This window comes from Dicentrarchus labrax, unplaced genomic scaffold (genome assembly GCF_905237075.1).
Source record: "Dicentrarchus labrax unplaced genomic scaffold, dlabrax2021, whole genome shotgun sequence".
Classification (NCBI taxonomy): domain Eukaryota; kingdom Metazoa; phylum Chordata; class Actinopteri; family Moronidae; genus Dicentrarchus; species Dicentrarchus labrax.
The window spans coordinates 5192341-5215142 of record NW_026136709.1 but is presented as its reverse complement, the minus strand read 5'-3'; the positions used below and the strand labels follow the sequence as shown (position 1 = coordinate 5215142).

Genomic DNA, 22802 nt, shown 5'->3' with positions numbered 1-22802 from the left:
CTGTCTACATTAGCCAGATCACCAGTCAGATTACATCTGTCTTGCTTTTCCCACTCCAGATGATTATCAGGGTAGGCCCCACTCAAGTCCAAAGTGTGGTGGTAATGCACTTTAAGTTTGTTTGGTAACTGCCAAATACTGCGAACACCTGTCTATCAACTGCACATGGATGAATTGCATGGATTCACTCTCGGGTGCTTCCCTCCCAAACAGATTACATTCCAGTATCCCTCAGGATTATGTCCGATGCCAACGTTCAGTGCCAATGCAGGAAGGAGTGTGTCTTTCTTGTTGTGAGGCGGACAGTTAGGGTGTGGAGGTCGGGATAGTAGATGGGCAAGTAGCACATCTGGCTTTCATGCAGGAGACTTTTAACCATGAAGATGATTTTTCACTTAGCATTTGCTATAACCACGATATTTCCCAAAGTATAACTGTATTATAGTTCCATGCACAGAGATTGTAGACAACATGAATGTTTTAAAAGTTGGCATTGGACATTGAACATAGTGACGGGTAATATCGACATTCTGGACTGCTGATAAAGTTGAAAGATCCTGGTTGCACTGATTATGGATCAGTTACATAATACACCTATTGTAAGATCACAAGTGTTGAAGTTGTTGAAGCTGCCTAGAGAGATCAGTTCCTTCCACAGACCACTTACTGATCCACTTACTGTAGTAACAGTAGAGTATGAAAGATCAGAGAGAGATGGATGCATTTACAATAATTCAACAAGAGTGCATCTCAAACTACCTCTAAAGTTAGTTTGAACAATTAGGTTGCAATGTATATCTAATTTGGTTATATTTACATTTGGCTTTTTTTATATCTGTTGTGCCTGCCCAACATGCATTAAGTTGGTAGTATACGTAAATGCACATGATTAATGGAAGGAGTCTTTACACTATGTTGAAGTACTGTATATGTTACAGAGTTTTTTTCCCTAATTAAAACCACCTACTCCAGCCTAGACAAACAATCATGATATTGAGGACATTATATTTCCATTTCCATTCCGCCATTCTAATTCCATACTTAACACACTTGGATGTAAACTTAGCTTGCAAACTGATATTATAACTAGCTCCATATTCTGCTCCACAGGCCCCCAGCTTGTCACTTTCCAGTACGTATGGAAAAACGAAGGCACCACTTTAGCCATTGCATCATGTGTCGACTGTCAGGATTCATGAGCACGGGGTCATTTACATAACGTCTAGAGAGAAGCCTCCCGACATTTTATAGTGAGAATTTCAGATTTTTAAAATTCATTCATTTATATGTCAGCATTGGCACCCTTACTCCAACCTATGCTTTCCTAACTGCATTTATACATGAATAAATGAGGTTTTAAGTGCCAGCTTGAGGCCATAGATCTTTGCTGGAAACTTGGCTGTGGCACCCTGGGTCAGGGAGTGACAGGGGGCGGAGAGCAAGCGGGACAGTTCTGATGGTGGTGCCGGTGGACAGCTGGCAGCACCACGCTCATTCCTTTCCTCCTTTCCTTAGACGTTGTCTCCCTCTGTGTCTTGGCAAACCGAGTGCAGGAAATCCCCCGGACCGTCCCGGACGGGACTGAACCGTGGCTTTAAGGAACGCTTTGGCTTGACAGAACGGCCCTTTTCCTGTTTACTGACGGGCCAACAGCAAAACTAACAGTAAACACACCTCTCTTTCAGCCCTCCCTTCCTCTCTCTGTCTATCCCTCCTTGCCTTGGGGCTGTTCTGGCCTCTCCCTGGGACATCCTGGTTTGTCCCTGGACAGGACTGTAGTCAGCAAAACGCTCACCCTAAACAGACACCTCAGCGTCTTAGGGATAAGGAATAGTACATGCAGTTAGTTCTGAGTTCTTAGGCTAAAAAGGCTGACACACTTACTTGATTTACTTTGCTGTTGCATGCTTATAGAGCTAGCATTGTGAACTATAAGAGAATAAACAACCAGAAGACATCAGCGGAGTTAGAGAATAACAAACAGAAAAAGAAAGCTCTTTGTAGTGATGTAGAATGCATACTTTCATGGATTTATATTTAGCCGATCCAACCAACTCCTCTCCCCCCCTCTATTCTAACCCCAAGAAACCCAAATCACCCAGAATAAAAATAATTGGTGGTCTCGTCTCCAGTTCTGACTGGAATGAAGTCTGTATGGAAGAGCCACAGCTCCTGGCAGGCTTCCCCGCTCCAGTATTATCCCGAGGAAGAGAAGATTTGGCCCCAGAATGGGTAAACATGCTGCGGTTTTAACCTCTGTCACCCAACATCCCTGACATGGCTCTATCAGAGCACACCAGGCAGTTGCATTAAAAGCCACAGGGCGGATTGGTGAGCACAGAGGAAAGAGGCATCCTCCGTGACCCAAAATGGCTGCCAGTACTTGACGTGTCAGTCTTTGTTTAACCAATTTTACATGCCTGTGAAATCCGGTGGCATCACTAACTCTTGTCAAAATCTCCCCGCAATTCAGGGCTTATTGTTACCCTCATCCAGAATGTTTGCATCTGTTAAATCGCTGATGATTGTAGGAAGCGTAACATTGTTGAAAGCCCTTTTCCTCTTTAACCATCAGTGCTGGGGCCCCTTCTCCGCACACTGCATAATGTGGGGGTGCATTTTAAATGTCAAACCCTGTTATAAGAGTAGTATTGTACTGGGAGTTGGGCTGTAACTCGGGATCTCTCTCTGGAGTATGTGTGCGTCAGAGGGTCACGGTCAGCCACGGTTTAAAATCTGATCACAGAGAAGAGGATCAGGTCTCATTTTGTTGTCACACATACAGTGCGACAATTTCTTACATTTTTCTGATTTCACGGCGGAGAGCAGTTTCACGGCACTTTATTTGAAACATTATATGCTTTTCTCAGTCATGAGTTTTTTTGATTATTTCATGAAACATGAAGCTTCAACATGTCATTAAACACATCTTGACTTTGTTTATGGGTACATACAAAATCTGTCCACTGTCAGATTTAAGATTTTTAGGTGGGTCCGAGGGCATAATTTCTACTGGGAATGGGGGGTATATGTTCCCCCTCACTCTTTTAAAATTAAATACTTTTAGTCTCTGATTTAGAGGCTGCCATAAACTCAGGACTTACATGTTTTTGAGACAAATAGAGAAATTCAATAAAATAATAACCCTGTACAAGAATGGCGGACTCCGCCACTAACAATGGAAACGGCTATATGGATAGTTACAGAATCTAAGTTACTGAAAGGATGTTGTATGTCGGGATGTAGTATGAATTCAGGAAATTATAACCTACATTTTACTATTCAAGTAAAAAGGCAACATTTTTCTAACTTTATTATGTTTTTTGGTTAGATAAATGCAGCATTAGCCCATCCACAAAATTTTTTGTCTGGTTGAAGAACCCCAGACTACATTGTGCCCCTCTACTTGGGTGTGTCAGCAGTTTAATAAAAACAACTGAATGAACAAAATGTACAAACAGAACTATAATAATGAGTTGGATTTATGAAGCACATTGGAAGGATTTAAGAACTAAAGGTACTAATGCAGATGTATTACAATGGAACAATGAGAAAAATTAAATGAGTAGGCCGCACAAGGGAGAAAACAAATGTCCACAGGTCACTTTTAGTCCAATATCTTTGGAAAACTGAAAGACTAAAATTCCCTGACAATATAAATGATATTACTCTTAAGTATCCTGTCGACTTACGAGCTATTTAAAGAACATAAGGTCATTGTTCATTCAGCCGACTTCTTCTACTTTCCATTCATAGTAAAAGAGTGAAGAACTGAAAATAATTGGCGGTTGGGAGCTGAGGAAGGCATCATCAGAGAGCCTGGAATAGGGTGTGGAAGGCTGATGATGTGGACGCTTTGAATGAGTTCACACACACTCTATACTCACACACAAACACACACTCCAGCTTTTCACCAGTACCGTCAGTGTGTGAGTGGTGGAGGCGCACTGGATGGAAGGGAGGGACGCTGTAGGACTTATTACAGTGTAGCGTTCAGAGAGAAGAGTCTGATGACAAGGCTGCTGAGACATTTAGAAGAGGGTTTGTGCTTCAGGACTGAACCAGATTTAACCAGAGCGTCTGTGAAGCTTCAGCCAAACCTCTCATCACCACACCACACTCTTCTAGGCTGCATTTTAGCTCTCTGTGTGTATATTTGTGTTTGAGTGTGTGCTGCAGAGCATGTACAATATGTGTTTCAGCATTTCAGAATACTTGTACAAGCTTGTGTCCGCACATATCTACATATATATATATATATATATATATATTGTTGATTTTGTATGTGCGTGTCTCTGTTTGCATGTGTGTTTGCATGAATGTGTGCATATATGTGTGTCAGTTTCACCATCGGCCAGGCACCATGAGAAAAACAATGGATTTTCCCTGAAGGAGCTAAAACAACAACGGATTTATATTTCCCCCCCTCCCTTCACCGCCTACAACATATTACTTTCATTGGACTGGAACGCTCTCTCACCGTGAAAAGGCTCTGGCAGAACCCTCACGTCTCCCCTTGTGCAGAATGTAGCAAAACTTGGACGCTTCCCTCAGCAATAATGCCGCCACACACATCGCCGGGGGGAGTCGACCCCTCACTGCGCTCTTCTCTGTTCCCCTGCTGAAGTTAAAGAACTGATGACTAAACGGCAGCAAGCCTTCTTATTGTATTAACTACCTGTGGCTGCTGTTGTTTCCATAATTTGGAATTGACATTTATTCTTTGTAAAAGCAACTTTATGGGCTTACGCAAGGCAGAGCATGAAAGCTGCAGGGAGGAAAAATGGCATAAATCAGTTTGCCATATATGTGTTGGCGACCACAGGTTTTCACAAAGCATTACAGCCAGTATTAAATTAAAAAAATTTGAACACTGTGAACACTTTAAAACACAACAAACTACATGATTGATGTCAGATGTTTACATGGGAATGAAGCTGAATTCTGTAACCATGACATAACAGTGACAAAAAGCTCAAATTCTATCAAATTAATTTGAACACAAGCCACGTCGCCTATCTTAGGATACTTTGTTGAATTAATGTTCCTTTCATCGTTTCTCATTTAGGTTACAATGTTACTATAAAACCGCTAACATTACCGTAAACTGCGTAATGTTAGCTTGTCACGTAAAAGTAGCTGTTATCCATGACTTTTCTATTTATTCTTTTCTATTTAGCCTAATCCGAAATGCTTCCAAACAATACTTCTCAGATGGTTTGGTGTTGCTGAACATGAACTTGCTAGCTTTTTCTATTTTCCTTTAGCAAAGAAACAACAATAGCCGCCCCCGCAGGAGTACAAAGCAGGGACTGTTGCGCTAATACACGGAGAAATATTGAATTTGGACAGATTTTTTCTCACGATTGAAGGGTAGTTTGAATTTCAAATAAAAAGTGACAGCCCTACAAACCTACCCAACTGGCACTGCCAAATTTGAAACCCGAAACCTGCACAACATTGTATTTCTGTTTGTGTGCTTTAGGGATGTTGCAATAAATGCCTGCCTAGTTCTACTCTTTAGACAGATGCATTCTCACAGGTGCAGTTTTGCAGTGGTTTGCTGCTTTGCACGATGGACTGAATTAAGTTTTCTTGAGTTCTTATTGATATTTAGACATTTTTTCAACAGCCCAAAAAGACCCAAACCCCTAAGAACACCCCTGAGCCTGATCCAGGTAGCAAACATTACACACACTGAGTCAAACACACTTCTGAAATGAGGTGATACCAGTAGATTTAAAAATGAGTCCCCTAAGGACCGAATGAGCTCATCGCTGTGCAGAACTACCCTGTGTCAGTGATTGCAAATGAAAGGCGAAGAGTCCGGTCAGACAGCGTGCATTAAGTAGCGGTTGGCCTGGTGAGGAAAAGCCCCTGGCAGCCAGGCTGTCTGGGGTTGAAGTTTCATTATCATCTGCTATCAAGTGTCTTCCATTGAGCCCGATGAATCACAGGATTACAGGGGAAACAGTGCATTGTTGTCTGAAGGCGTCAGTGCCTCTGATCCATGTCTCTCCCCCCGCCCACCTCTGCTCCCCTTTGCCCGCCCTGGTCATAAACCCAGGCAGTGCCCCCCTCTCGCTCTCCTCTCTGTTACTATGCCTGAGTCTATCTTTCTACCTCCCTCTGTATTCTTACCTAGCTCTGGTCCTTCTGTCTCTGTCGTGATGTCTGCCCCCTCCTGGAATGACCCAATCTTCCTGATGGATCATGGGCAGTAGCGCCACATTGACACACACACACACACACACACGAACACACACACTGTGTCGATGGCCAGCTTTAATTAAAGGCATCAATCTGCAGAATGTATCAATTAAGATGAGAAAACTCCAATATCTGCAAGACTGGGCTTTATTACTGTGCACACATGATACATACAGGTCCATCACATGTATCATACCGTATGATGATGTAAAATCAGGTAAATCTTTTTTTAATTAAATTTGCACCAACTGCAAAAAAGAAGATAAAGAAAGAAAGTAAGTTAAAACTGCACTGACTGATATTTTGGCCACTTGAAGGCCGTAAAACAAGCTGAAAACACAACATTTATCACCTTATAAAGTTTATATGGAGAATGAGTTAGCAAAAAAAAAAAATGCTATTTACACATTTAACAGACACAGAGCAATATTAGCATTCATTTGAAGTTGTGTTTCTGGCGAGTTAAGTCCAATATGCTCTCTCCCTTTAGCTCTGTTTTAGAGAATATCTGGCTGTTTAGCTTCTAAATGCTCCACTAGGTAGTTGCTAAATGTCTCTGTCTGATGTTTGGTGCTGGGTAGGTAGTGTACAGCAGGTTTATTAGTGTTTTTTAACTGAAAACTGCTGAAAATTAGGTTGCTGAGAGCGATTCTCACAACCTGGAAACCAAAACAATGAGCTAAAAGAGGCTAAAAGGGGAACTGCAGAGTCCAACTTTAAATAAAGTATTTATGAGGATTTCAGATCTGATTTTCACATCCAGAAGGGGCTGAAACAATCTGAGGAAGATGTATTTTGTGAATTCATCTTACACACATGCGCACCTTCTTTCTGCTTGCATTTATGGGTGTGCGCAATACCCCGAGCATAAAGCACAAGCCTGTCAAAGGAGACCGGTAAATGGAGGTGCTCTGTTTCATGAACTGTGACTGAACTTGTTCGAAACGGGTAGAAATGTTAGACAAATATGGTGTCTGAAAACCTCAGAAACGTTGTTCTTCCGCCCCTGCCTCAACCTTCCCCCCAAAACCTCCTCCCACCCCTCCGCCGCCCACAGCCCTTCATCCTCTGCCAGTCCACGGCCTGACATTTTCCAAGGCTGCCAGGACAGAGGCCTGCATGTAAGAGAAAGAGTGAGAGACACGGGAACAGAAAGAGAGAGGGGCCCCTTAAACTAGATTTACAGTATGTTGGAGTTTTTTTCCCCCTGCCTGAGCTTTTCCACATTGCACGGTTCAGAAAGGTCATCAGTGGGCGCCTCACTTTCCCCCTCTTCGTCTTTTTTGGTAATTTATTTGCTTTTTCCTTGTCTGTCCAATAGGCCCTTTAGTTTTAGTCACCAGTTGGAAAGAAATGCAGTTGCATTTTTGAGCAGTAATTAAACAAATGTATTAGCAAATCAGAAGCAGAAGAAGAAAAAGAATGTGAGTCTTGAATCAATTTTTAAAAATCTGAATCAGCCAAAAATGATTTTTGTTTCTTATTGTTAAATTAACTTAAAGTAAAAGTGCTGATGCTGGTTTAGTGGTTTCCCTTATTTATAATTTATCTTTCTTCTTTTTTAATCACAATTATACACAACACTGAATTCACTAAGACTAAACGTGAACATGGATGGTTAAGATTTTTGCAGCGTATTAGCCAGTCAGTCAAAAGAGGATACCATCAGTGACAGTCGTGACAGCGCTGTGTAAAGAAACCAGACACATAAGTATAGTAAATCACCTTGTTGTTGTGATCATGGTTAGTTAGTCTACTGTAGTGGTAGAAAGGCCCTCCTCACCCTACAGCGACATGAATAACCCTCTGTTACTCTGTCCTGCCTTCCCATCCTCTCCCACACACATAGCCCACTGACAAAGACGCCCATTTTATGTGCCATGTTTGATTTGATAAGTGGCAAACCTGAGTGACGGGACGCCTTTGTGAGACAGAGGGGAGAAAATTCCCCGCTCTATTGGCAGAAGACAATTATGACTAAGGGACTTCTGTGAAGTTTGCAGTGAGAAAGGAGTATGTGTGTGAGTGTGTGTCTGGAGGGGGGGATAGTAAAATTGAGATAATAACCCTGCCTATTGTCTCGCATTCAATTATGAGACAAAGGTGTGTCTTTGCCAGAGATGGGGATGAGCGCGGTCCTGCCTGAGGCTTCTCACGGAGCTAGATGGCGTGTAATGGACTTGAACTGTGGGTGTTTGAACTTTTGGAATGAGGAGAGTTCACACAGAAAGGTACTCAGTGATTACAATAGACCTCAAATCATGTTGTTGGACTTTTGTTTACTGACAATTGACCATTCTTGCAACCCCTCCCTCTAACAGTGATTGTCTGATCATAGCTTAACTGTAACTTGGCATGGCAGCACTCCAGTGGTGTGTATGGGGTTGTAGTAGGAGCAATTCTTTATATATGACATTTTTATTATCTTTACATGGAAGTAGGAGATAGCTTGTGTCCATCAGGAAAACTTTAGAAATTAACAAAATTTTCATATTCATAGATTCTGGAATTTTTACTGAGATAGAAGGAGTAGATGATTTTTTAGATGTGGAGATAATACTTGTTACAAAAAAACAGAAAAACAAAAAAGAATCATATCAGGCACACATTGTTCAAAGCAGAATATTTGTATATGTGTCTTTACATGTCTGGAAGGATACTTTAAGGAATTAGGTTTGTGAAACTGTTCGTCATCATCCTAAAATCCTTTTTTCTTGTAAGACTGAAACATACAGATTGAAAATAGGAATAGGCTAAGGCGTAATATCCAAATAGGGTTATGTTAGAATGAAAACTAACATTTCCAAAGAGAAATGCTTTCCCACAATGAATTCAAGTTGATCATGCCAAGCCTACTTACACACCAAATACTGTTCGACCATTAATTAGTCCATCCAAATATGAGACTCAAAGTTCCCCCCTGCCACCCCATTATCCTTAACCTTTCCCACTCCACACACTGTTTTCAGAGGCTGTAGCAGGCACCATTTCAAAGAGTGAAGATACTGGTATCATATGAAACTAGATGACCTAACGCATCCATTGTTACCAACCAATGCCATCCTAGCATGTTGGGAAGGGAGCTCTTCGACATTAGGCTAAATATAGTGATGGATACCTTGACCTCTGACCTAAAGATATCAGAATGAAAATATTGGGTTCTATGTGTCTCCCCTTTGCAGACATGCCCACTTTATGCTAATCCCATGCAGTTTTTGGGCAAAAGCCATGCAGGTGTTTGTTGTGAATGTTATTTTCCCCTAGTACAAAATTAATATTATAATATTTCTGCAGACTGGGGTCCCCGTACAGTTTTGGAATTGCATACATTTGGTATGAATGTGAAGCTGTGACACATAGTACTTCATGCCACCACTGCATAAGTCAGTGCCCCACGTGTGCCCCCGAGTCAAAAAGTCTGGAAATGCCCCTGCTGCCATACAGCCCAGTACTGCTTTGTGTAGGACCCATTTTGAAAGAAAAACAACAAGGAAAATCAATTTCCTTGTCACATAGCCTTACCCAAATCGGTTTGAAGCGAGTTACATGATCCACAAGGCCCTCCAGTTTCCTTCTTCAAACAGAGACCTACATGGGGGTGGCAGAGAGAAAGAGAAGAGAGAGAGAGAGAGAGAGAGAGAGAGAGGTTAAATTAACTTATCTGGTTTTACAGTGTACTACATACAAATTCTAAGCAGATTCGTACATTATGTTCACATTGGAAAACTAACATTATGAAGTTAAAAAAAGTCAGGGCGCATACGAAAAAACTTGTTTTTTGAGCGTACAGTTGACACAGTTGTGTCCCACAATGAATTGCACAAACGAAATGAAGGCGTTCACAGCTGCAAAAAATTAAAAAAAATTATGGGTGGTGAGGCAGAAAGAACAAAAAAAAAACCATTTTATATCTTCATAACAACATTTTTGTTTCTTTTTGTGCAGTTTAATGAGCAGTGGCATTAAGAAGTCACAGTTTGATTGATGTCCAAAGGCACACATAAAATATGATTTCCTGTTGGTATAAAACAATATTGATTTCTTGCAATCTAACTGCAACAACAATGCACTCTGATAAGCAGTAGTTTGGAACTGAAAAACAGATACTGAGAGCAATAACCTCAGTAAGAGTGAGAACAAAGGAGAGATTCTTGTTTAACATATTAACCATTCTGTCATCATTCTGCTTGTATATTTTTGCAGAGCTTGTATTTTGTCTATGTGACCTTTAACCCTGTTGATGATGTAAGCTCCTGCCTGAGGAGAGGTAAGTCTAATGGTATGAAACTCACTTTGTCGGCTATGAATAAAAGTCAGAACTTTATTGTAACATTCTAGTTCACAGATATCAGGCTAGGCTGCTGAAAGATGCAGGTAGTATCGTATGCACTTTGTTCTTTCTTTTATGCAGATATTTCTGTTAATTAGTTTATATTTTGGACAACACATATCATATATTATGTGTATGTTTATGTTCATTGTTACAATGTAATCATGTGACACAGAAAACATAAAAACTGCTGCCTGTGGGTAAGAACATTGTTATCTTTCTGATATAATGTGGAAGGAATTAGTACTGAACTGTACTGTCAGTACATTAATGTAAGTTGTAATGAATGTACTGGCATACACCTTCCAGAGGTCCTGCTAAGGGGATGATTTATTTCATTTTATCCAGCGGTGAGAATAAACCTCATAACTATCATATTACACATTATTTAATTGTTTATCTGTGTAGCATAAAGAAATGCCACATGCCACAACATTTATAGCCTAAGCTAATTTGCTATGCCTATCACCGTTAGATGGGCCTTTAAAATACATAAAACCCATCAAATACACAAAAGACAGTACAGAACTCTACAATACAACACTACAGTGCATTATTGTCTATTGCTGCTGCCTTAAATCACAGTGGTGCCAGAACCTGGATTTACATTCTCTGCTGACAGCTGGAGTAGATTTCCATTCATTGCTTTGTTTTCTGTTGAGTTATTAATTTTGCCAACAACAAGCACAATGAGCCAGATTGATACCTTCCTCCAGTCTCCGCTCTCGCTCAGAGCTGGACTGCAGATTTATGATGACTGATGGGCGATGGGGCCCTCTGCTATGCTTCTGTCAGCTGCCCCGCGCTCGGCTGCAACCACACACGGCGGAATATGCCACACATGCATGCAATGTGTTGACACGATGCTGACCAAACGGCCCTGCACTGTAAAGCATGCTCACTGCAACGCCCAGGAGCATGCAGATACACAGATCCCAAGGCGTGCTTTTAGCTCCATATGGACTCCAGCTACTCTCGGCTTTATTTACTAACTGAAGAGGTAATGGAGGAAAATCACACAAATCCAGAGTTGGTGATGACGGAGGAGGAGAGGGGAGGAGGCGCCACAAGGGGATGAGGGGAGAGATTTACTAATCCAGCTGAGGGGAAATGGGAGTGTAATTTGTTCTTGTGAAATGAGAAATAAAATAGTGCCTCCTTTTGCTCTGCCCCGTTGAGGCTTTTTGTTAGCGGATGTGTGGGATCGAGTGTTTGTTTGTTTGTGTGGGTGGGAGGGTGTGGCATGCGAGGAGGCCATGAAGAAGCAGAGGTCCAGTGAAGTTTTTTGGGGGTGGCAGTGAGGATTGTGGAATGGGGGGGGTGTTAGTAGCTGTGTTTGGGTCGAACGCCCAGAGCACAGCAGTGCGTCATCAGCGTTTTACTGGACCCTCTCCACCAGCGCCGTTAAGAACAAAGGCAGCAACCAAACACACTGATGAATCACAAATGTCCAGGCAGAGCTCCAAGAAGCCTTCCCGGCCACAGAGGCAGAGAATCAGGAACACACACACCAACGATGACCGCAGCCGGTCCGCTGAGGAGGAAAGGGAGACAGAGGGAGGGGAGAGTGTTCCTCTGTGTAGGGAAATGAGGATTTGTGGGAGGCTCTTGTGCTCATCCGCATGCCTGATGAGCGTGTGTGGGACGGACGGGGAGGAAGCACGGATGCACGGGCGGATGGATAGTAGAAGAAGTGCAGAGCTCAAGAGAGCTGCAGTGTTTCTATGCCAGTTGCTATCAATGCACTGACTCATTCATCTTCATAGACCCAGGCCTCCGCGCTCACCGCAGGAACCATGGAAAACAAAGACTTGCCTTTTTATGACGGAAAGTTCAGTTTAATGTGGATAACACTTTCCTATTTCAGCCATTGTTTAGAGTGAAATGCGGGGTCATTTCTGCGCTGCAGCCAGACATTTTAAAAGTATACATAGTTTATATAAATGTGCACAGCGCTCACTTGGGTACAGTTTCAGCACTCTGTGGTTTTTGGACACAGGAAACAAAGAATTCCATCAAACAGTGTTACGGCTACTTCAGAGCTCTCAGAGAAATGAGTCCATGGGAACAGAATATAGTGTATGTGACGCACTGCACAAAAGAACATGAGAAAACCCGCATGTGCATTCAAAGCACGTGTTGGTTTTCATAAATGAACATATGAAATTCCCATTTCGCTCATGAAAATGTGCACGTGCAAAAAGTGCACAAGAAATTCAAAGTGCCCTGTGGAGTTTTATGTAATATAAACAAGCATAAACAATCATAGTTGCCTTTACATTCACAAATGTTTTATCGCTCGAGCCCAACAAATAAGGTTTAATGCATTTCCTTCCAATATACAGAAAGCTGTTTTTTTTATATATTTTGAAATTTGTATGTGAATGTTTGCTATTTTACCTTACCTTACCTGTTTGCTAGTACATCCTCACACATTAATTACTGCCACCAGTTGAAACCGTCAGCAGGACTGTGTTGTTGCGTCAACTGGAATGCCTGCTAGGGATGCACAGATACCACTTTTTTTTACACCAAAAACAAATACAAGTACTTAAATTTAAGTACTTGTAGATACTGAGTACTGGTATGCGTAGATGAATGTCTCCAAACTGCTGACATTGCTTGTCCTCCGCCTACCTGCCCGAATTACGAGGACATGAGCACAGTATCTGTCCTGATACCAGATATTCGTGCATCACGAATCCTTGTGCATATACCAGTGTGTCCTTGTGCTCTTTAGAGGTCTTCTGGGGTCCACTGGGTTTCTCATAGGCAACTTCTGACCTACGAGTGAGTCAGGTCTAAATTATACTTGGTTGTGGGGCCATTTTGCCATAGCGAACCACAGTCTGATTACACCCTCTGGCCCAAAAAGATGTTTTTCTGATGGTCACCAACACTCTGAAATGACTCTTTGTATTGCAGCTGTATGCAAAACTGAAAAGAGCCGTAGCATTAACTTATTTCCATGTAAATCATGCATGAACTCTGCCGGCTCAGCCCGAGACAGACTGTAACGCTCTATGGGCCCAAAAATGCAGAAGCCTGAGGATGCCTGAAAAAGTTTTTTAGCAATAAATGACAATGGATACAGTTATTCTATTACATCTATGAACTATGTATTGTCCCGTTCTGTTGCACTGATAGATAGATAGATAGATAAGATAGATAGATAGATAGATAGATAGATAGATAGATAGATAGATAGATAGATAGACTTTATTAATCCCCAAAGCGAAATTGGGTCATCATAGCAGCCAGGTACATTTAAATACAATAAAATACAACAATAGAATAAAATACAACAATAGAATAAAATACAACAATAGAATAAAATACTAAGGTAGAAAAGATATAAAACATAAATAGATAGATAAGGTGCAAAGAAGTTGTAGTTGCAAGATGGTGGTAATAGTACTGATGATATGAAGGTAGTGTTATTGTTAATAACAGTAGATAATAATAATAATAATAATATAATTATAATAATATGTATATATAATATGTACACATATATATACACAAGATATGATATGATATATAGCATATGTATAATAGATACTTGAGTATACAAGAAAGATATACATACAATAAATAATAGATTATATATTGTAATATAATAATAATAATAATAATAATAGCACATAATGGCACAGGTTTTAAATATATAACAAATATGTTCATACCAGGTATCTCATTAGTTGCACTAGTTAAGTTGAAGCTCACATAAAGAAAAACCAGAGGACTTACTTTTTTCCTCTGACGTATAAACTACTGCAAAATATATCAGAAGAACAAATGTGTCATGAGCTCTCAAGTTGAAAAACCCGTAATAGTATACTTGTGCATGCGGAAGAGTTTGTAATTGTGTGTTTTCCTCTTTACCACCATTATGAGGGCCTATTCCACCTCATATGCTAGACATTATCCCTCCCTTTTACCCTTATAAACACAGCTTCCACAGCAAAGGCGAGCCCAGGAATGACAAGACAGGCAATTTACTCATTTTACAAATTGGTTGGGGCTGCTGTGATCTCGCAGCTACTGTGTCCAATTAATGCTGTGTTCTGCTGAGGCTGACAAGGACTGAACTAATGGCCCCAAGGTATGCCCTGGCTCTGCATCTTCATTCCCAACACACTGTTACACAAAACACACACACACACACACACACACACACACACACACACAGGCACGCAGACATACACCACATGCGCCCTCGCCACCGCGACCCGGCAGTTTGGCACCAGTGTCCGCTGGGGGGTGGGGGTGGGGATAAAAGGAGGAGGGGTCGGCAAAAGTCAGCTCAGCATAAGTGGAGTTGTTCTAACACAGTACCCTCTCTCTCTTTCTCTGTTTCTGCCTGTCTCTATCCTGTTCTCTCACTCCCAGTTCTCCCCATTTGTCCCTGTGGAATTGGGGGAACTGAAGCTGCCTCGCCTGCTCAGTGACTCTGTGCTACTTATAGAGTCAGTCCTATAGTGATGGGGAAGTTTGTGGTGGTAAACACTGGCCATTACTTGTCTCGCTCCAGTCTCGGAGACGTCAGTATGGCTTGGAAAGCTTCTCCGAAATGCAGGGAATTATAGCCCTGTGTGTCACTCACTCGACCCGGCCGGAGACTCACACCATTGTCTCTACTTCACTTTTTTAATGGCATTGGTTAGTGTGTGTGTGTGTGTGTGTGTGTGTGTGTGTGTGTGTGTGTGTGTGTGTGTGTGTGTGTTGTGGTCCAGTGACTGAGTTCATTTCATGTGATTTTCTTGTGTGTGTGTGTCTTCACTGCTGCATGCATTTGATCCCATGTGTGTTTACTGTTTGCGGTGAAGTGAGCGCTTGCGCATGTGTGTGTGTGTGTGTGTGTGTGTGTTTGTATCCAACTCTGTGTGTGAGTGTGTGAGGGAGCAACAACTAAAAAGCTTCTGTTTTCTGTTTGAGTTTCCATTGCCTATTTCCCGATCTCGTAAATGAGGTTTATTCACAAAAAAGGGCATCGTTAAAGCACATCCTTTTTTCCCTCACAAACACTTAAAGGGGCGAATTTGCCCCGAAAACACAAACGGCTTCTGTTATATTGATAGATGTTCATCCAACCAGAAACGCTGGGCTGGCTGACATCTGTGCCCACTTTAATTGGCTGTCCTGCCAGGTGTGAAGGATAACAGCAGTCTTGAAATTTACCAAAGAGATTGTGTCACTGAAAGTCATGGATCACCATCTGTGTGTGACTTGCTACCCTGCTTTTCACATTGTGTATTTGCTGCATGCGTACGAGCCAAAGCAAACACAATGCTCTGATATCGTCTTTGTGATTGCTAAGTTAAAGAAGTCCAGAGCTTTTGGCTAACAAGACCAGTCTCTGAACCAAAAACTTCCTGTGTTATTAAATGTATCCCAGTATAGACTCAGTCTTACTCTTTTTGTTTCTCCCTAACTGAAATAAATGAGTTGGTAGAGTTGAAACAGACAACATGCATCGTTTTTTTTCTGGGTTGAACAAACACAAGATAAGGTCTCAGAGCTACAAATAGGTCTGTACATGCTCAGTTCTACCTAATGTCTCATGAGCTGTAGGCACAACTACCCAATGCAACAGTGTTGTTCATTAAAGGTGATGTATGCATTTTGTATGTCATTGACAATGTCATTGTTATTGTAAATTATTCCTAATAAGTGGCTCAAGTGAGCATGGTGCAGGGGGTTTATTGTGAAACATAAAAAATCTTTGTTATTCACCATTTGGATGAAATAAATTTAGAGTGCCATTAAAAGGGTCCTTGACACCAGAGGTCCTGAGTGGTGTGATATACACTGCAGTGACAGTAAAGATTCATAACAGATGAGATAGTTCAAGGTTAGATTACTGATATGGCAAAGCAGGCAACTGCCCAGAGGCTCCAGATTCTCCGGAGCCTAAAACCCCACTTTTTAATATGTAGTAATAGAACACAAAAACAAAACCAAGAGGGCCATTACCACTTTTAATGCGGCGAGTTGTGCCAAATCACGCCCGAGATGGACCTTCTTCAGAGTAGGACCAAAGCGTACCTGTGACATGCAAGCCTCTACTGTACAGGAGAGCAGAAAGACAGACATTTTAAAAAATATTTTTGTAGCTTCTGAGCTATAGAAAAACCCTTGAACAGAGCTGGCAAAATAAGAATGCTGATGATTGGCTTATGCTAAAGGGTTGATTAAACAGAAGGGAACATGATGGAGAAAACTCTTAATCTCTAGATATGAGGTGTCTATAGGTGTATTTTCTCAAACTCAAAAATACTGAAAATACAATTGCACATATCTGATTTCAATGCAGGTTTGTTGTTGGATTGCATCTCATTGTGTTGCAGCAAAAACTAGTAATCTCATTGAAATGAATGAGGTGCCATTTTTTGTGGCAGTTTTATAACTGTTTGGATGCAACTTACAGGCAACTGCACACTCAATTTGCATTTGCGTTGCTGCTAAAACTAGGCTGTAATGCCTCATTGAAATCTTGTAATAACGAGGTGCCATTTTGTCAGTGGCTGATAGTATAAACATGTCTGCGAGGCAAGGCTTACAATGGCACATGAAGTATGTTCAAGCCTTGATAACTGATAAGGTATATTTTTTACTTTTTCTACCATCTGCTATTACCAGAGAAAATCTCTTCACAATGACTGTTTAGAGTAATTACATTCATTTCTAAATTACTGATTTATTGATTGATTCTGGTACACCAGGATCACACTTTAAAAAAAATTTTAAAAGCCCTTTCTCCCAAATTCAAAAAATACATTAGAACCTAAGAAACAAAAAGGCATTAAGCAAAATAGAAACATACAGAAATAAACATCCATAAGCCCAAGTATCTTAAAGGCACATTTCACGATTTCTGCTCTTATGAAAGTGGTGGAGAGCAAAAACGCGGGTAATCTTCACTCTTTATAAACAGGAAGCTCATTATCCAGACAAACCAAAGATAGTTCTTAAAGTTCATAATCAGTTAAACCACAATTCTATATGGAAGCAATGTCAAAGTCCACCGCCCACCCCCCTATAAATGTATGTGTTGTTATTCCACTAAATGATTACAGTATGCAGACAGAAATTACTATTAACATGCCAAACTCCACATAACGCTAACTTAGCCTCAGGCCTTAATCAACATAATGAAGAGGTGTACAATGACGGTTGGACTAACAACACAACTGGAACGCCAATAACTTTGCCGGCTGGATTGAATAAATGTATCTGGGTAGTGTGCAACCCACTCACAGCACCGTCACATGAAGTACTGGATTTTCTCTGGAAGAAGGAAAATAACTTCTGATGAAATGTACACATAATTGACTGACTCAAAAAAAGTGAGAAGAAGTTGGTGTTGCATGTTTGAAAGTGTTGATAATGCATTTGTTAAACCTGCCCCCTCCTTTTGTTCCACACAACTGCAGAGCCTGTTTCCTAATGAATGAAGTGTGATGCTAACATCACAGTGAGGGAGAGACAGAGGAGGTACCATAGAGGAGACAGGACAGGGGGGGCTGATGGTTGACTTTATCATGAAGAATAGAGTGCTGTCTGATGATAAGACCATATGCCTAATGCCATAACAAATGCTCTGGCTACCACAATATTTAATTTCATAAGAGTGCCTGTGTGGGACAGGAAGTGTGCTTCTCTTTTGGGTGATGCTGTGCACTATTAAAAGCCTGTGCAGTTGTCAGGCTGTGGATCACTCTCCTGCTGATAGGCTGCTGCGTATTCCTCAGCCAAGACAGACCAGGGCTTGTGTTGGCTAATGTAAAACATTAGCAATATCCTGAGTCAACAGTCCCCCTCTCTGTTTGTTTGGATATCGCATTTCCCTGGCAACTGAGTATATTGTCCAGGGTACACTGGATCCCGGTGGAAGGTAAAAGCAGCGCACTTCCTTGCTAATTGGTTGACCGAGAGAGACCACCAGTGGAGCCTGAAAGTTAATTTGACACGTAAGTAAATAGAGTTACAGGGAAGGGAAGAAGGCCAGGCTGTTATTGTTTGCACACTGGGATGAGAGGTGGTGCCAGACAGAGAAAAAGTAACGGGCATCAACCCACGCTGATCACTGCAAGTTGTTACTGTGATGCTAAAAATTCCCCCTTTATCTTTACAGGTTACAGAAGCAAAGAACAACATTTGGCTGTTGCATGCTTGAGGCTTAAACAAGACTTGAACAGCTGTGCCCACTGACTCATTTGGAGCAATAGTCTACCAACAGAAATCGGGAGCCCAGAACTTCAGTAGACAGGAATGCAGAGTGTAATGCTGTCATTGAGTTTCCAGTGAACAGAGGGTGGTGATGGTTGGGGATATTTTCATTAGCGACGGGGTTTGGAGGAAGTGAGGGAGTTGGAGAAAATGGGCCTCGGTTTACAAGGTTCAGTTGTTTATCCAACAATTTTTCTTGCATAATCACCCTGGTGAGCCATCTACTGCATTAGCTTGTGATGTGATACATTTTGTGTGAAGAGTTTTGGAAAGTGTATCCCAAACTCATTACCGGTAATCAGAGGCACTTATTTAAGCTGCGCTGGCCAATCCAAGAAAAGCATCATGAACCATTTACTTTTGGATTAAAGGTTCTTTAATTCTAAATGTGAAATCAGAGCCAATTATGCTCAGATTTCTCCTTTAATTGAAGTTAAACATTGAAGTTACATTTTGCTGCACTCTGATACATACACACTACTGTAACCCTGCTAGTGTTTCTCTCTTAATATCATGGCTGTGTGCGGCAGAAAACCATTCAAATATATGATCATTTCCGTCACTAATGCTATTTTACGGTACTTATACTGTCATAACAGCCATCACTTTCCATCTGTCCAGTTGAACACATTATCTGACAGTTTTCTCTGTCAATTAAACAGTTTAAAAGGTTTGCTTGGAACTGCCCTCTCATAGTCATCATAGCAGCAATATCATAATGCAATAAAGACAAAATTTTATTAAAAATTAACCAGTACTTACCCCTAATACATAATATCAGGAATTTTTTGTAAATTTAAAAAGGTTATTGATTACCCCTTATGTTGTCAGCATGAAACAATCTTTCATGTAAAGAAAATTTTAAAATGTTATTGATAACAAACATTATACTGTACCCAACCTCTGATCTAACCACTTAGACCAGACAGACACTGTGAGGATTAAGCCTAATTTTATCCCCCGAATGGGTAGAATCCCTCTGGATTCCCACCATATCGGCTGCAGTTGCAATGTCTGATAAACTGCCTGGAAATCTGCCGGTTAGATGATCAGATGGATCTCAGGTGTCTTGAAGTTTGAGCAGTTCCACACTCTGATTTACAACATGTTGCTAACTGTAGTCTTGACTGAGACTGCACTGTGTTGCAGGAAGAATCAGTTCCTTTCTCTTTTTTGGTCCACATTTTAGTGTGGTGAAGGTGGTGACCTTGTATGAATAAAACATTGGAACTGTTGATGGGAAAGAGATTTGAGGTTTTGTGTGAACAACCATGACGTGGTCAATCAAACTGTACTACATGGACCATGACCTTGGAAATTGTACATTTTGGCTGTTCAGAATGCATACTTAAAACATGTAATGTAACTATACACAGCATAGAAAATTAAGACCCTTTAGAGCTTTAGATGCCATGGGGATATTAAGAAGTCTCGTAACACAGACCGAGAAAGATAATGATGTAAATATACCCTGAATCTGTGGGAATGTCATCGCCACTTGTGGCAGCATCGTTTCCCAATGCAGCCCTGTCTAAACTATACTGTCTTTCTTTATTCTATGATATTCTGCTGTAAAAAACCTTTGTGAGCTAGGTAATCATGTAATGTAGAACCTCTGACAGTAAAATGTTATGAAATAAAGTTCTCATGTAGGTTCATGCTGTGTTCTCCCCTCTGTTTTCAGAGACCAAAGATAATCTGTCTGATCTGCTTTCTGTCCATGTCACTTGGCAGTTATTTATGGCTGCTGGCTGGAGTTATGACAAATTTGATATCAAGATATCGTCCAGACCACAAAAAAACCCCCTTGATATTTGCATCAATAAGGAAAAACAGCTGCTCTGCACTGAACACTTAACTTGAGGGAATATCATTATTTATGTTTCTCAACAATCCTGTGCTTCCAATATTTTGTTTTCTTCTCATTCATGTTCAGTGATGTCAAAAATGTCTTCTCTGGAAACAGTTAATTACGTCTAGAGTCCAACCAGGACAAAGTAAATGATTTTAATTCAGAGTGGGACAAAATTCTGCATGTAATGATCATGAGTACCTTTACCTCATCTACTGCATTTGTGTGCAGCATACTTTCCTGAGTGCATTTATACTGTCTCCGTCCCTGCAGATTGCATCTATAAAGGCAGTCTAACTGCAGTGAATGCACTGCGTGACTGAGTCTACTCAGCGCTGACACAGCATCCGAGTGATGGAAAAGACAAGTAAGTGGACGGGCGCCATAAACAACGAAAAGCGGTGGCCTCAATCAGAAGCCATTCATTTTCGACCGCTGCACTGCGTTTATTTCATTTCCTGTCTCACTTTGTCTTCGCAGTGGGAATAATGGGCAGGGTAATAAGACGGGACTGGGATAATGGGAGATTCTGGCCTCTGCCTCTGTAATGAGACTGTGGGATCTGCGCTGGAGGAGAGGGAGAGAGGTATGCCAAATGCTGGAAAAACCACAACCATGGAGATACTGAAAGCTGTTGAATGCTGGTGTTAGCTTGTTATTGTTACACAGGCAGAGAAAATGAGGATTGATAGTGTACTCAAGTTACTGTGTTGTGTATGACTTGAGAACAAAATGACGTAAATATCTCTTTCACATTTGACACTGAAGTGTGTGTGAGCAGAATTTAGAGGGGAAAACCATGAAAAGAAAATCCTTATCTGAGCCTATGTTAGTTTGACCTTTTGTAAGAATGTTTGTCATGTGTTGGAGCACATGAGCAACTTCATTAATAGATGCAAAACAGACACACACACACACACACACACACACACACACACACACACACACACACACACACACACACACACACACACACACACTAGAGTGGTGTGGAGCCATTTCCAGGCAGGACTATTCATCTTCATGAATAAAATGAATGAGCTCAGCAATCCACAGAATTATTTTTATGAATGGACATTGAGAATTGGATGACTGTGAAATGGATTTTTCATTTAATTAAATCAAATAGCTGTCTGCCATGAGAGCTTTATTAGAGTGCCATTTCGCCAAGCTCACAGGAAAAACACTTCACATGGCACAGTGACTCTTTGTCCAGCAAACAAGGCAGAAAAAAAGGATATTTTCCACAACTTGAAGTCACTTGCCCTTCTAATAAATCAACTTTCTTTCCTAGTGGGGACCTGTGGCCTCGCAGTGCTGTATCTCGTTTCACTGCTTGTTTTTGTATAAATAGACTTTTTTTGAGCAAAAGAGTGCATGCATGCATTTCTCCAGAGGCAACCATTTTCATCAAAAAACCGCGATGTTTGGATGTATAGGTTATAAATGTACAGGTTTGTAAAACTACCCCCATGCAATTACAGTGGTGGTCTGTTTCCTTATAGGGATATTTGTGATGTGACCTTGAGTTCCCTGCCCGTGCAGTATGTGAATCCTTACGCCGTGTGTGTATAAATGAGAATATGTGGCCCCAAATTCTCTCCATGTGGGTCTGATTAACACAAATAAGAGGGGGAAAGCGAAGACCCAGTGTCTCGTGGCAAGTGTCCCACAGTGAGTCCCCACCCAGCCACCACAGGCCTCAGGGAGCAGGGAACACCCAAGATGGCACCTTCCTGGGGTGTAGCGTATCTTCAAGCCAGGCAGAAAATTTCTAGCAACCTCAGTAGTCTTACTTTAACTTTAACTTATTAGTTATAATACAGTATGACTATGAAGGTGAGGTCAAGTCTAAGAAATTGGAGGTCAAGTCCCAAGTCAAGACCATCAAGTCAAAAGCCAAGTCCAGGAAGTTTGAGGTCAAGTCAAGGACAACAAGTCCGGGCAAATCAAGTCCAACAAGCCCTATCACAAGTTTCAAGTCCCGAGTCAAGACCAACCAGTCTCAAGTGAAATCCAAGGTCAATAAATCTCAAGTCAGGACCAATGCATCCTGAGTCAACACCATTAAGTCAAGTCACAAATTAACACCAAAGTCCCAAGTTAAGACCAACTAATCCCAAGTCCAAGTTCTTAACAAGTCATTTTGTGCTCTTCACTCAATTTAATTTAGTTTTT

The 22802-nt window shown here is 41.2% G+C and overlaps 1 long non-coding RNA gene across 1 annotated transcript in view; it reads left to right on the top strand.

The window, feature by feature from the left end:
• The window catches only part of LOC127369386 (uncharacterized), a 39719-nt gene extending 18059 nt beyond the window's left edge, over positions 1 to 21660 (top strand). The window contains exons 2-3 of the long non-coding RNA XR_007886067.1: positions 20898 to 20991; positions 21105 to 21660. This is a non-coding gene — a long non-coding RNA (uncharacterized LOC127369386). The remainder of the gene's footprint in view (positions 1 to 20897; positions 20992 to 21104) is intronic.
• Positions 21661 to 22802: the final 1142 nt, after the last annotated feature.